We start from the raw sequence: 14,266 nt of genomic DNA on the forward strand, positions 1-14,266 counted from the left end.
GCAACGCAGGTGGAAGCACTACCAGGGTGCGTTGAGCAGGAAATGACAAATGGCAAGCTCATTCAACGAGGTGGAAAGACCCTGGAAGCTTCCAGAATCTTCTCCAATGACACTTGCCTCAATGAATTCGACTTGTGATGAGTAAGAGGCTCTCAACCTCCAAGTGGAAGCAAGAACTGACAAAGAGAAGCCACAAGTCAAAACATAAGTTGACTCATCCTCTCTGCTTACATCTATATATGGATCTCTCACCCAGAGGTTCAGGAGGCTGGAATTTTGTACTTTGCAGAGAATTGTTGTTGGTTTGAGATTGAGATTAGTACATTGGGTGATTTATGCTTTGTTGGAGGAGAGGAAGGGATTCCTTTGCTGGGAGGTAGATGCTGGATCGGGACTCACTTGGTTGTATCTCCTCTTGAACTTTGTTATCATCTCAATAAAGCTATTTGAGTTTCTCCTATATGCTTGTATTTCAATGATGTTTTGTTATATTCGCATATTTAGTTTATATCTGATCCTAAACTAGTTATGAATGTGAATCTATGTCTTTTGTGTAGTTTTCCTCTCTTGTGATCTTGCAGGAACTGGGTGAAGCTGGACCAGTGAAAGAGCAGGCAGCGGGAAGCGAGCAAAAGAGAGAGTGATTGGATCGACAAACTAGCGGAAGACACCGGTTAGTTACATCCTTCTTTCTCTATTTACATCTCATAAAGAAGAATACTCAGATAGTTTTCCTTGTTTGTTGCTAAGGCACTATCACCTCTTAGAGTGGGATAGGGGCATTCCGAATTGGATACTTTTCCCAACAACAGATAGGTTGTCTTATATAGTACTACAAGTCGAGTTGTTGTATTGACCTAAGTGCTTATATTGATGATATTAGCCAACGAGCTATCTTCTAGCCCCACATATATAATGGATATAATGTTATATTGCTGATGTTTGGTTGTGACCTGCTTGCCACACATATATGTTGTACCATCATAACCCTATCATCATAATAAACAGTTCAGACCAAATTTCCTTGTGAAAATTTCAAAACTACACCCATAAATGAAAAGTAATATGAAAAATAAAATATGATAAATTAATTACCATGAAAACATGTATGTACCATATGTTCTTGTATCCATTAGGGCATGCGGTGCAAGATTTCTTACATTGAATTCCAATTTTCATGTTCCCCTAGCGATATGAAAGCGGCGAAGTAAACTCGCAACCTTGTACTATGCATTGCATTACCATCAGTGTACCATCCCAGATTGTCTAGGATGGTGTACTTGGAGAGTTTATTGCACTTATGAGGCACTGAGGTCATGAAACTAGTTCAGTATAATATGTAGAGGAGGAGTGTGTCGAGGATGTGGTCTAATAGTAAAGTGGGGAAGTATGATCCACACAAGTTTTGTGGTCTAATCTCAGGCAAGACTATGTATGCCTTAGAACTACTCCAGGAATGATTTCTTCAGTTGAAAAAAATATGCAGAGGAAGAGATTGACTCTGACTCATGGAGCATTTTTGGTTCCGAAATCAATAAAAATTCTAGCACAATTTTGACAAAATTCTGTGATTTTTTTGGAAATCCAGGTTATAGTTGTTAAACTTCAAGATTTTTGGTGCCTTAGAATTTTTGATAATGTCACATCCATTTCCACCATCAATAAAAATACTGAAAGATTTTTCTTTTCCGAAAAACTGGCTAGACTCATGCTAAAAATGACAGTCATCCATATTTAATAGTCGTACTATTTTTTTGCCCCTAAAAAAATGAAAATTTTGGCAATATTTTGATAAATTAAGGCATGGATTTTTGTAAATCCAGATTGAAGTTGTTAAACTTCAAGATTTTGGGTGCCTATAAATTTTTGATAGTGCTGAATCCATTACCACCTTAAAAACATGATTGAAACACTCCTTCCACCAAATTTGTTGAATTCCTGAGTTGACTTGTCCTATCTATTTAATATACGACCAATCTAAAACGGGGATTTTGGATCAGAACGTGTCTTTATTATTAACGATATGTTTTTTTCGACTGAAGAAAGAAGTTCAATTTGAATGGTGAAAACTTGTAAAGTCCCTGTCACTCCACTTGTCCAATCGTCATGAGCACACATGAACAGTGGATCTTGATTTTCCCTATATTCTCTCTGGCTGTTTGCAGGCAGTATGTCATCGGCTTAGATTGAAGTGGTCTCCTATGTCCAATGGCCGTGAACGCATAGAAACAGTGGGTCTTGATTTCCCTTACGTTCTCTCTGGCTGTTTGCAGGCATTATGTCATCGACTTTGATTCAAGTGGGCTCTGGAATTATTAGAATTTAGAGGAGTTCGGTCGAATCTGCCGTACTCCACTAGCTTTCGCCATAAATATCGCCTACTGAATCTCCATCTGATCTAATCTCCTGACTATTAAAACATGATTGTCTCCATTAATAAATGTGAATCCCCATGTGCATCCCAATTCAGGGATCTTCAAAACCGTGGACTTTGCTTCAAACGGGATTTCCAAAATCAAGGATCTGATATGAAGATCCGTGTGTTTCTTGAAGTTAATGACAACTCCGAAAGCAGAGTACGTTGTTCAGCGTTCAAGCTATTTAATTACTATTGGACTTTGTGCAAGAGCATCATCCAAGATCGATGCAGGCATCCTGCTATACAGTAACAGCTACCCAATATTCCGTCTGATTGTGGATCGTATACAAATCACTTTGATGGGAGGAAAAAAAACCACTTCAAACAAAATTTCTACATTAGAACAGTTTAGTGAATTGCTACGTTGGTTTGAATTTTGTGAAGTGTTAACAGAACTCTGTTGCAACAGGACTAGAAGTCCCGAAGACTAGGCCGCCTCCCCGGCCCTAAATTCTATATTAAATTAGTTCCTATTGCATCCCATTACTTTTTGATGAGAGTGGACATCCATCAACCTCTGCAACGCTAAGATTTTTCGTTAGTTTTGGAGCAAAATAACTGTTCTTGCTGTAAGATTTTATTCAGAACAATTCCTTGGTCTCTGCTTCATTTAAATCATGGAAGAAAGTTAAAAATGTGTGCTGGACCAGTCACGCAATACCATGTTTATGTGTAGCCTGAAGGTATATGTATTTTTTAACAAAGTAACATGGCACAATAAGCATAAAGTACAAAGTTCTGAGGTAGTTTGATATTTTAAAATTATTTCCTTCTTGTGTTTGTATAAGTTTTTTAATATGCTTAAACCAATTGTAAGTTGTAAGTAAATACGGAAAAATAGTTTCAATATATTGGAAATCATACTTTATTTGCAATGTCATTTTAGCAAATATTCTTAACTTAATTGCAAGTATATGCGCAAAACAGCTTGAATATATAGGCATGATACTCTTTTTATCAAATAAGTAAATATACAACATGCTTTTTTAATATACATTAATCATAGGTTATTTGAAAAATCCTATAAAGTAAATATATGAAATGTTTAACTTTTTACCATGCAAGAATGTATATAGGAATCATGCCAATCATATTTTCTAATACATATGAAATCAAAATCATATTTAGCACTTTATTATATTAGTATAATGTTATAGACATTAACGTATAAAGTTATTATTAATATTAATAATATTAATATTAGCATAATTATATTAGTAAATGTGGTTGATATATTGATTGATGTTCTTTTTATACGTTCATTGGCATATAAAAGATGGAAAATATCACCGAAATAGCATACTAATGTTAATGTTTATATTGATATTATTGTTATATTAATATTAACATTGTTATTAATACATTAATAGATTAATACTCCTTATTATATTACATTATTCTTTCAATTTCAACAACAACACCAATAATTTTTTAAAATTAATAATATTGTAATATTAATATACTACTCATAGTATTATATAGAATAGTAAATATAATACTCTATTTATTAATATGAATAGTGTTAATGTGAGATTTATTTTTTTACCTCAAGCTATCAAGACACTTCAACCTACACTAATGGTTATGTTAGATTCTCGCAATCTTAATGTTAGTCCCAAGTATGATCAGATTGATATGCTTTCTCAGAAGGATCCTCATTAGGTGATCATGAAAGTTGTAAATGAACCTATCTCTTAATCACCCGATCCTTTACCTGTTTTTCATGATCCTATTGCTCAATGGTTGGAGTAATCATACCTAGCAAGCCCATTTGTGAAACATAGGGTTTTCACCTTCTTTATGTTTTCTAAGTTTGAAAGCTCAGAAGAATGTTTTGATATCATAGTTTGTTGCAATGTGTATAGTCATCATGATGCATTAGCAGAATGTTTAACAAATGCTTTCTCATTATACTTTTTTTTCTTGTGCTTTTTTTCTTCGAATTTTGGTGCATGTCGCATTTCATCTTTCTTGTTATATGATGTTATTGATGATATTTCTTGGTCTTGATTCCCTCACTCGTATAGGTCAAGAAATGCTTCGATGGTTACATTAGAATTTTCATTTTACGTAAGCTTGGCCTAACCCTTGTTAGTTTAGGAGTAGGGTTAGTTTAGTTTAGTTTTTTTCTTTTGCTTTACTTTTTCCCTGCCCTTTCCTTTCCTTTCCATTGTAATAAGTTTCGCATGAGACCATGTTTTGCTTCTGAAATGAGCATGGTGAAGTTCAAGAGGACATTGTACAACTGTCAATGCTTGGCTTTCTATTTATTCCTTCTCTTTCCATGGGCCTTGTATTTTTCTTAGTCAATGCTTTGCACAAGGAAAATATTTTCCTTTTCGGAGAAATCCTTAGTGGAATTATGATGCTTGAATCTTCTCTAATCAATTTTTATGTTTGATTGGTTCTACCTTGTCAACTAAGTCGACTAGAGTAAGGAGGGAGGAAACTTAAACAAGTGGACTATATTTTAGAGTTGTATAAATATTTCTCTGAAGACACAACCGCTTTTTCTCTCAATAAGTCGGGATCCCTCTTTCACCCCATGAATCAACAAGTGTTGATGCAGTGCTATAAAATAAAATAAAATAAATGAATAAAGGGTGAAAGAAGAGAAAATCTTCCTACTTAGGGAGGTGGAGCAAGCAACTCCTTCGGATTTCTGTCAAGGATCATTGGTAACAGAGCAACGTTTGTGTTCTTGAAGTGACGCCTCTAGGATATTGTCCTGGCCTGCTAGCAATGGAGCAACACTAGAGATGAAAACCAAGACTATGATAATCCCTTCCAACCTACATAACTATATACTCCTTATCCCCAATTGAATCAACTAATTTTGACTTTCCTTTGAGAGTGTTCCTCTGAAGAAAGAATAAAGGGACTATACCTTTAACTCAAGCAAAGTAAAGATGCTATGGTAATCAATGAAATGAAAAATACTTCCTAAAGATCTACATTTGGTTTATAGGTTTCGACCCATACAGAGAGCTCAAGTGTTGGAAATAATACTCAGAGGGGGGTGAATCAGTATTTACAAATCAATAACTTTTTCATTTCCATAATCAGGTTTATATATGTTATTTCAGAGAAGCGAACTCGTGTGTGCACACAACTGTTCTTAAGGCAACCAACATATATCTAATGAACTTATGATTCAGTTAATTCATCATATGTTGATCTTTAATTAGTGCATCAATACTTTATTAAACATTAAACAGTAACCATGTGCAGTAATAACATAATAAACCATCACACATAAGCAAAACACATGAACACCAAGATTTAAGGTGGAAACCCAATGTGGGTGAAAACCACCTGCTGCTGTCATCTTTGTCTTCTTTTAATAATAAGAAAATATGTTTACAATCTTGTACTGGTGCAGACTCATACCAGTACGCAGGCACCCACCTGTAGAAGGCTACAACCTTCTCTCATTCTCTAGCTTCTTCTGGAAGGGAGCTACAACCCCCTAGTTCTTGTACTAGCCAATATATTTACTAGTACGTAGGCTCCAACCTACAGAAGGCTACAACCTTCACTCGTTCTCCAGCTGCTACTGGAAGGGAGCTCCAACCCCCTGATCAAATCACCAGCCACTACTGGTAGGAAGCTTCGACTTCCTCATTGAAGGCTCCAACCCTTAGTATCCTCTAGGGACCACGTTTCATAAATTTTCACACTGGATACTCTTGGTACACAACACCACAATCTGAAGGCCATGTTTCATCCAATTTTCATACTGGACCCATCAACAACTTTTAAACTTAAATTGCATCAACCAACATTCAGTTAATCTAAACAATTAGATTACTGACACCAGAACATTGTGCTGAACCTAGAAACCTGCATCATCATTCAGAACCAGCTGTAACCTTAGAAACCATGCATTAGACTGTATACGCTACTTGGTTGAACCAAAACTACATGTATACGCTACTTCCATTAATCAAACCTGCGTATACCTCCAAAGCTACTACAAACATAAACTTTTGAATCAAGTCTGTACCAACCAGCAATATATTGAACATCTACTATCAACTTATAGAGCTTTACATAGGTAGCAACAGAGATCACTTCTTCTCACTTATACAATCAATCTATCAAATATTAAACTCCTTATTCATTCAGTTTTACATTCAGATCTAATAAGACTTCATTGACAGACAACAGTAAAACAACAACACTGATATGATAGATCAATCATCCTTGAACATCAAACTTTTCTTTTGCATACGTTACTTGGAAGAGCTGAACCAACATGTATATGAAACTTCATCAAAGAAAACCAACGTATAGATATGCAAATACTTACTTATAACTTCGCTACAATTCCTGACTTCAAACATACCTAGATCATCACATATAAAGGATAAAACAATTATTAGCAATCATATCTAGCCCATCCGTTATCATATCACATAATGATAAGTCATTATGATCCTGATCCATCATTAGATCTCATCCATCATCAAACACTCAGGTGCATATTTAGTCTAGATCAAGCAAAGCATAAAAAACCCATAACATGCATATTTTCTTTTGATCTAACACTTCATAAGATATTCATTACTTGTGTCCTTAGCCCTTTGATCTTCTCCTCCTTATATACTTAGATCCTTTGTCAATACCTCAGACCAAAACCACTTATGACCAATACCTTGGACCAAATACCTAGGGTCAATACCTTGGACCAAATACCTAGGGTCAATACCTTGGACCAAATACCTAGGGTCAATACCTTGGACCAAATACCTTGGTCTAAATACCTTGGACCAAATACCTTGGACCAATACCTTGGACCCAAAATACCTTGGACCAAATACCTCGGACCAAAACCTTGGTTTTCCAACATGTACGCTCTTTTCCTCCTGTGGGAGTGCGTGTATATGTATACACTCTTTTTGTTCTGTGGACCAGTGTGTATATGTTGTTTTGACTAAGAGGACCTGCGTATACTTCTTAAACTGCTTTACATCAACCTTTTCCTTTACTTTCTTTATTCTGATCAGTAGACCTAAGTTCCATCTTCCTGTTCTTTTGTACCAATGTCCTGTTACACTGTAATTTTCCATATTATTTGTCAAATGATTCCTTTGAATTGCCATGCATTCTATCAGATTTGATATTTCTCCTGTAGATTCATCTAGTTACCATATACAAGTGAGTTGTTCTGCTACAAGTGGGTTGCTATCAAGTACAACACATGTATCATAATGCCAACATCAAGTTCTACCAGTGTGTCACAAAGTGTTATAGCTATTATAATTCACCCTTCAAAAAAATTTCCTATGCCTTGATTTTGGAGCCTACCTTTTGTTCATAGGATCCTATCTTTCACTGTCGTCAAGTATTGCTTATAATTGTTATCACTTATATTTTCATGCAGTGCTTATGATGACTTGGTTAAGTTGTTTTGATCATAGCTAAGAATTTTCTAACACAAGCCATCTCATGCCTTAATCGTTCACTTATTATCGGTCTTCCCCCTTAGAACTGCGCAATCCACTGTCCCTGGAAATTGCGCTAAGACTTGAGGATCAGAACTATGCATTCCTTGAAGATAGGCATCCTCTGATCATAAGAATTGCGTTAAGCCCTATCTCTCAAACAGAAACTGCACAATTCATTGAGGTAGTGAACTGCATAATCCCTTGTTGCTTGGAATTGTGTAGTACTTCTGCCAATGTGAATGGGAAATTTCTGGAAAAAGCTAAGTGTTCATCTCTAAAAAATAGGGAGTGAATAATTAATTATGGACAAGTGGCACAAAGTTTATTTTTTCAATCTTAAGATAAGTTTCACTTTTTCCTTGATTCTAGGGATGCACCTCATAAACCTTAACCTGACTACAGCTATATAATATATGCCTGTAGAGCTCATTTGCACACTCAAATTTGGATCTCTCACCTTCCCAATGAGATCAAGGAGCTTTCGACTTAGTTTGTGGCACCTTTTTTAGGTAAGTTTTGGATGTGTCACTTTTGTCACTTTTTCTTTCATGAGTGTTATTTTTCTTGTTTCTTTTCATATTAGCTAGTGTTTTAACTATTATTAGCTTGTACAAGTGGTGTTTCAATCTATCGTTTAGTTTTTACAATTTTCGCATCAATTTTTTCCTTTTTCCTACCGTAGTTGTCGGTGTTGGGTCATTTTGTGCATATATATTTTTCCTTTTGCATGCATTTTTCTGGCTCATGATTTTCACTAATCTAACTTACTTTGTAGCAAATCTACATTCCTTCTTTCCCCAACACTCAGATCTAAAGGTTTTCTCTCTCATTCCTGGGAAAATTTGTGAAATATTCACCAATTGTTACCCCTCCCAACTGTGCAATTTGTAATCTCAAGGCTCATGCCTCAACCTTGGCCTCTAAGACTACACAATGTGTAATCACTGGCTTTCCCAAATGTGCATTATGTAGTGCCAATCCTCAAGCCTCAAGCCTCAAGCCTCAAGTTGTTCCCTTTTATATTGATATTGCACAACGCGCAATTCATGAGCCCAGTTGGCCTCCCCGAGCCCAAAAACTATATAATGCTCCTTTCTAGTGGTTGAGTTTCTTCTCTAATCTTGATGAATGAATTGATTTGCTTGATCTGAGTTTCTCTTCACTATGAGTGCATCTTGTGATACAGGTACTAATTTTTTTTGAGCTTATCTCTCTTTTATTATTTTTTGTGGTCAGACCTCCAAAGAGAAAAACCTCAAAAGAAACCACAAAGTGTAGCATCAATGAAGTAGTTGAGAGAACCCCTGTCACCATGCCTATTTTGTTAGAGACTCAACTCTTCATTAAGAAAGATTCAGATGTTACTTCGCACACAATTAAATATGTACTCACAACCACCAGTTTCAAAGCATATCTAGAAGGATGAGAGGTATATATACATTTTTAGAGGTCAGGCATTCACAAAGTTGCATGCAGGTATCCAACCTTCCCTTGTGCATATATCATTAAGTGGATCCTACCGCACATTGATACAAAGAGCATGATCCTGAGTAGCGCTAGTGGACAATAGATTGTTTCATATATGGCCCATGGCATTCATCTCATGTATCAATTCCCCAAGACAGAAGCATACATGGATTCTCATTTCTATTCAATCACCAGTTATTTCAACACTAAGGATGTTGTCAAATCCTGGGTGAAAGAGCCATCCAAGTTTCGCCAGACACCCAGCAACACATACAAGACTAAATCTCTTAGGAAAGTGTTCCAATATGTGATTGTTTTATACACATACAAGACTAAATCTCTTAGGAAAGTGTTCCAATACCTGATTGTTTTATGCTATTGTTTATATGGATAGAAGAATATTGGAACCTTTACCAAAGGTTGGGCATATATTTTGCATCATATTTTCAATGAAGCTAAGATATTCAACTATACAATTTTTTTGGACCAATAACTATTAATCAATGTGACCAATACAAATAATCCTCCCAACGGAAAACATGCTAGGTTTCATATGGCTACATACTTGTTGGATGGGATATGTGCTCAAAATTCATTCTCTGGCATGAGTTGTTCTTGGATACCAAAGGAGCCTGTTGTACAATGTGACTACAAGTTGCTTTCAGTGCAATTATAAAGGATTTATGGAGAAGATGAATGATCAATTCCTCATAGTATTGTACTAGACGATCTTCGAGGAAGATCCACCTTGCATGTCCCATGAGGCAATGGAAGTAGTAGAAAATGTTGCTGATTAATTTGCCTCACCTGATGGCACATACCTTAGGGTGTTTTTTTGTCAAAATTCATCACATGTGTTAGCGAGGTATGCCACTGAAAAATTGGTCATGAAGCAAATTGCGTATCATAGGCTTATCAAGAGTCTTGCAAAGGAAGGAGAAATCACCTTGGCCCACTCTTACTTTGCAGGTGGGATCCTACAAGATTAAAAATTTGAAGGCTAGAGAAACCGAAGGTAATGAGTTGAAGAACTCCAGGTTCATTGTTATGGAATATCACCCATATAATCCTAGAAGTTTTTGCAAACAACATTGTGCACATATATAGTTCAATTAGCCAAGAGAGACCTATTCTAGACCAAAGGAGGAAAGTATTAAAAATTATTATAATGCCTTTATGCCCCATGTAGTAGTCAGCCTTGCAGGTCAATCACATGTGACTCAATAATAGGAAGCTACTCCAGAAGAAAGACCATCAGAAAAGCACAACCCCGTGAGCCTAAAGTATAAAAGGAAGGTTGCACAAAGTCAAACAAAAGAGAAGATCTACAAATATAAAGCAGATCTAGTTATCTTAAAAACGGCTATGGTAGTAGAGAGAAAGAGGAAATAGAAGACGAAAGAGGAAGAGTTATGACATGAGGAAGAATAGGAGTAGAAAGAGCAAGAGGAAAGACATGATATGAAAGAAGAAGAAATGAGGGGAAAAGAAGAGAAAGAAACAATTCTAAAGAAAGCCAAAGAAGAAGAGAAGAATCAGCTACATGAAGAAGAAAGAAAACAATGGTAGGATAAAGGAATTTCCCAAAAAAGTAAAGACTTGATAGTTATTCAAGACATAGAGGGGGAGTTTGAGCAACATAATCCGGATGTCAGTCTCATGCTCTATACAAAATAGATCACCACTCAGTCTCCCTATCCTCCTGTAGAAGGGAAAGCTCCAGATGATGAAGAGAAACCAGTTACCCTTGCAGGTCCATCACATGTGACTCAAGAACATGAAGCTACTTTGAAAGCAATACCATCAAAAAATCATAACCTAGTGAGCCTAAAGTATAAAAGGAATGTTGCACACAGTCTAACAGAAGAGCAGAGCCTCAAATATAAAGCAGATATAGCTATCTTGAAAGTGACTATGGAAGTAGAGATAAAAAGAAAATAGAATAGGAAAGAGGAAGAGTTAAGACAAGAGGAAGAATAGGAGCAGAAAGAGCAAGAGGAAAGGAAGATGCAAGAAGAATAAATGAGGAGAAAATAAGAGGAAGAAACATTGCTAAAGTAGGCCAAAGAAGAAGAGAAAAATCAGCGACTTGAAGAAGAAAGAAAACAACAACAGGAAAAGGGACTTGCCCAACAAATTGAAGAATTGATAATGATTCAAGACATGGAGGTAGAGCTGGAGTAGCAAAATCAAGATGTGGATCTCATGCCTCGTACACAATCAGTCACCACTCAGTATCCCCCTCCTCTTGTAGAAGGGCAAGCTCCAAATGATGAAGAGGAAATTTCTCCTCTTGATGAAAGTTATGTTATGGATATTTGTAGCTTGACTTATGATGAGCTTCAGAAGAAAATTATACAAGAAAGAAAGAAGCACTTTGTGGACAACCTCACACATCTTGATTTTATCAAGGAGAACGTGATTGTAATGGACACCAAAAAGAATCCCAAAGCTATTATTGTAGCCAACTTGGCCTTTGCAGGACCTTCTAAGTCAAGCATAGAGTATTTGACGGTTGGGAACACACAAATGGAGAAAAAGTTAGAAGTTTCATGGCAACAAATCAAACAACTCCAGGCAGAGGTTTAAAAGGAAATTCCCATACTGGTGTAGTTAGAAGAGATTCAGGAAGCTATACTTGGTGAATTATTAGCATTGAGAGAAACTATGAGGAAGCTATATGAGGGGTTAGTCATCGTGCATAAAAAACTTGTCCCCTTGCATGACATTTAGTTGAAATCAAGAGATAATGCAAAACCTCTCAAAGTTGTTCACACAACTATCACTATAGTGCATGAATGAGGAATGAAGTATAGAGGTGCACCACCTGAGTTGGTTAAGAAGACCAGACAACAAGTTTATTTGGAGAAAGTTGAAGTCTGGATTCTTATACAAAGAAACAAATAGCTCGACATATTCATTACCAACATTTTTTCCTCTTATGCATAATTGTACAACAATGTGGATTCTATGGTTAAATCTCACAAGATCCCTTCACTAAGCACACTCACTAAAGCCAAAGGCAGAAATAAGTCTAGAAAGTAAGTCGAAGAATACTTGGACCAGTTCAAGAAGATTTCTAACAAAGGGGACCTATAAGTCAAGAAACATGACATGTTGAAGTATATTGGTGGCCCAACAAAGATCACCACCATATTGTTCTTGTTGAAGAAGGAAATAAAAAAGAGCTCCAAGACCATATACCTAGATGCAATGGAGGTTGGAGTTCGCTTTCGTCCTAATCCCATCAAAATTTTTGAGGGAATTGATGAGCCTCATAAATGGGTAATTATATGGGCTCATTTTACCTCCTAACCTAGTCAAATCAACCATTCTCTTAGATTATTATATGATTTTTTGATTATATTTATGCTTATAGAGTGAGTTGAGTTAGTTATTGTGCCATGTGGTCTAACATGTATTTAATGCAGATTATTGATGGATTTCGAGGTCAAAGTCAAGGATCTAGTGGACAAATGGCAGCAATAACTCGAAGTGGACAGAGGAGAGGACTTATAGGAGGGAATCCCCCTCATTTATTACTCCTCACTTTGAATTCCCCTTCATTTAGCTCAGAGTACAAGAAGCGAATCATGCACTAGAAGGCAGCCGAGCAAGTGGAGGATGACTGATGATTATCTCGAGTTTTGGGAGCCAAGCCTCCCTGATTTTAAGGAAGCTGTTGGTAGCTTCATTTGTATAAGTAGAGAGGCCTAGGGCCTCACTAGGGTCGGATTTTTGCTTATGTAAACTCTGCTCAAATTTCGAGCTTATTATTATTGTGACAGTTTCATGTAGTCTTGTTATCGTTTTGAAAATAAATATGGAATCCTTTTTGAGCTAGCACTGAGTTACCTTAGAGGGCTAAAGCTCTTGGGTTAGGGCCCAATCCAAGCAGCCAAGCTCCTCTTTACTTGTATTTGTATGCTTTGTTTCAGTTTGTAGATTAGTTTGTTGTTAGATGTATTTCTCTTATGGTTAAGAATAGGTTGTTTTTGATGATTTAGTAGTTTGCTTCCATTTGTGCTTTCTGTAGCAGGTTAAGCAGTGACCAACAAAGATTCAAAAGGCTATCAATAGTGCCTTGGCCTCTCTTCCTCCCTCTGGGACCATGATTTGAGGCAAAGACTCTCTTGTTGCCCCAAAAACATAGATTTTCCTCCTTCATAGGACTTCTAGTGTTTGCAGTTTTTTAGTAGGTTAATGGTTCAACTTTTCTTTGCTTTAGATCTTCCTCATCATGCTCACTTCCTAATTTGCAATAGTCTTCTTTCATGCTTTCCTTTCCTACAGCATTTCGAAACATTTCCTTTCATAGATCATAATTTAGACCATTTTTATGCAAAACTCTGTTTTTCCTAAATGCATTCATTTCACTTGTTGCTTGATTTCCTTGGTTGACTGTCAGTTTCTATGCAGCAGATCTTTTCCAGTAGTATGCCAGCTTATCATAAATCACACCCTCCATCTAATCCATGCCCTATAGGTCTCCCAAATCTCACCTCAATTCTGCCCTAGTTTCCTGCATTTTTCCATAGAATTTCTTCCTCTCTCCTTGAGAAAATCTAATCATATTTCTCTCTTCTGGTGATTCATGGTAGACATTAGGTGCCCTAACACCTCATTCCAACCTTCATCCACCTTTTTCATCCACTCTCACACCCTCAAAACAGTGAAAACTGCTCTTAGCCTCCTCTTGTAGGCTTCCTGTAGTTTCCCTGTTTTCCTCCTATAGATTTCGTGTGTCCTCCTATAGATTTTCTTGTAGGCTTTCTTTTGAAGGCTGAGTGTGGGAAAAGCCTCCAGAAGGCCACTTGAGACCTCCTAGGACCCATCCACACCATCCTACATCCTCTCAAGTCCCAAAACTTCCCTTCAACGCCACCTATTCGCTACCACACTCACACACAATAAATTACATGCATGTCAA

Source organism: Pinus tabuliformis, chromosome 8 (assembly GCF_031772625.1).
Source record: "Pinus tabuliformis cultivar Carrire ecotype Pingquan chromosome 8, CPIR1, whole genome shotgun sequence".
NCBI classification, from domain to species: Eukaryota; Viridiplantae; Streptophyta; class Pinopsida; order Pinales; family Pinaceae; genus Pinus; species Pinus tabuliformis.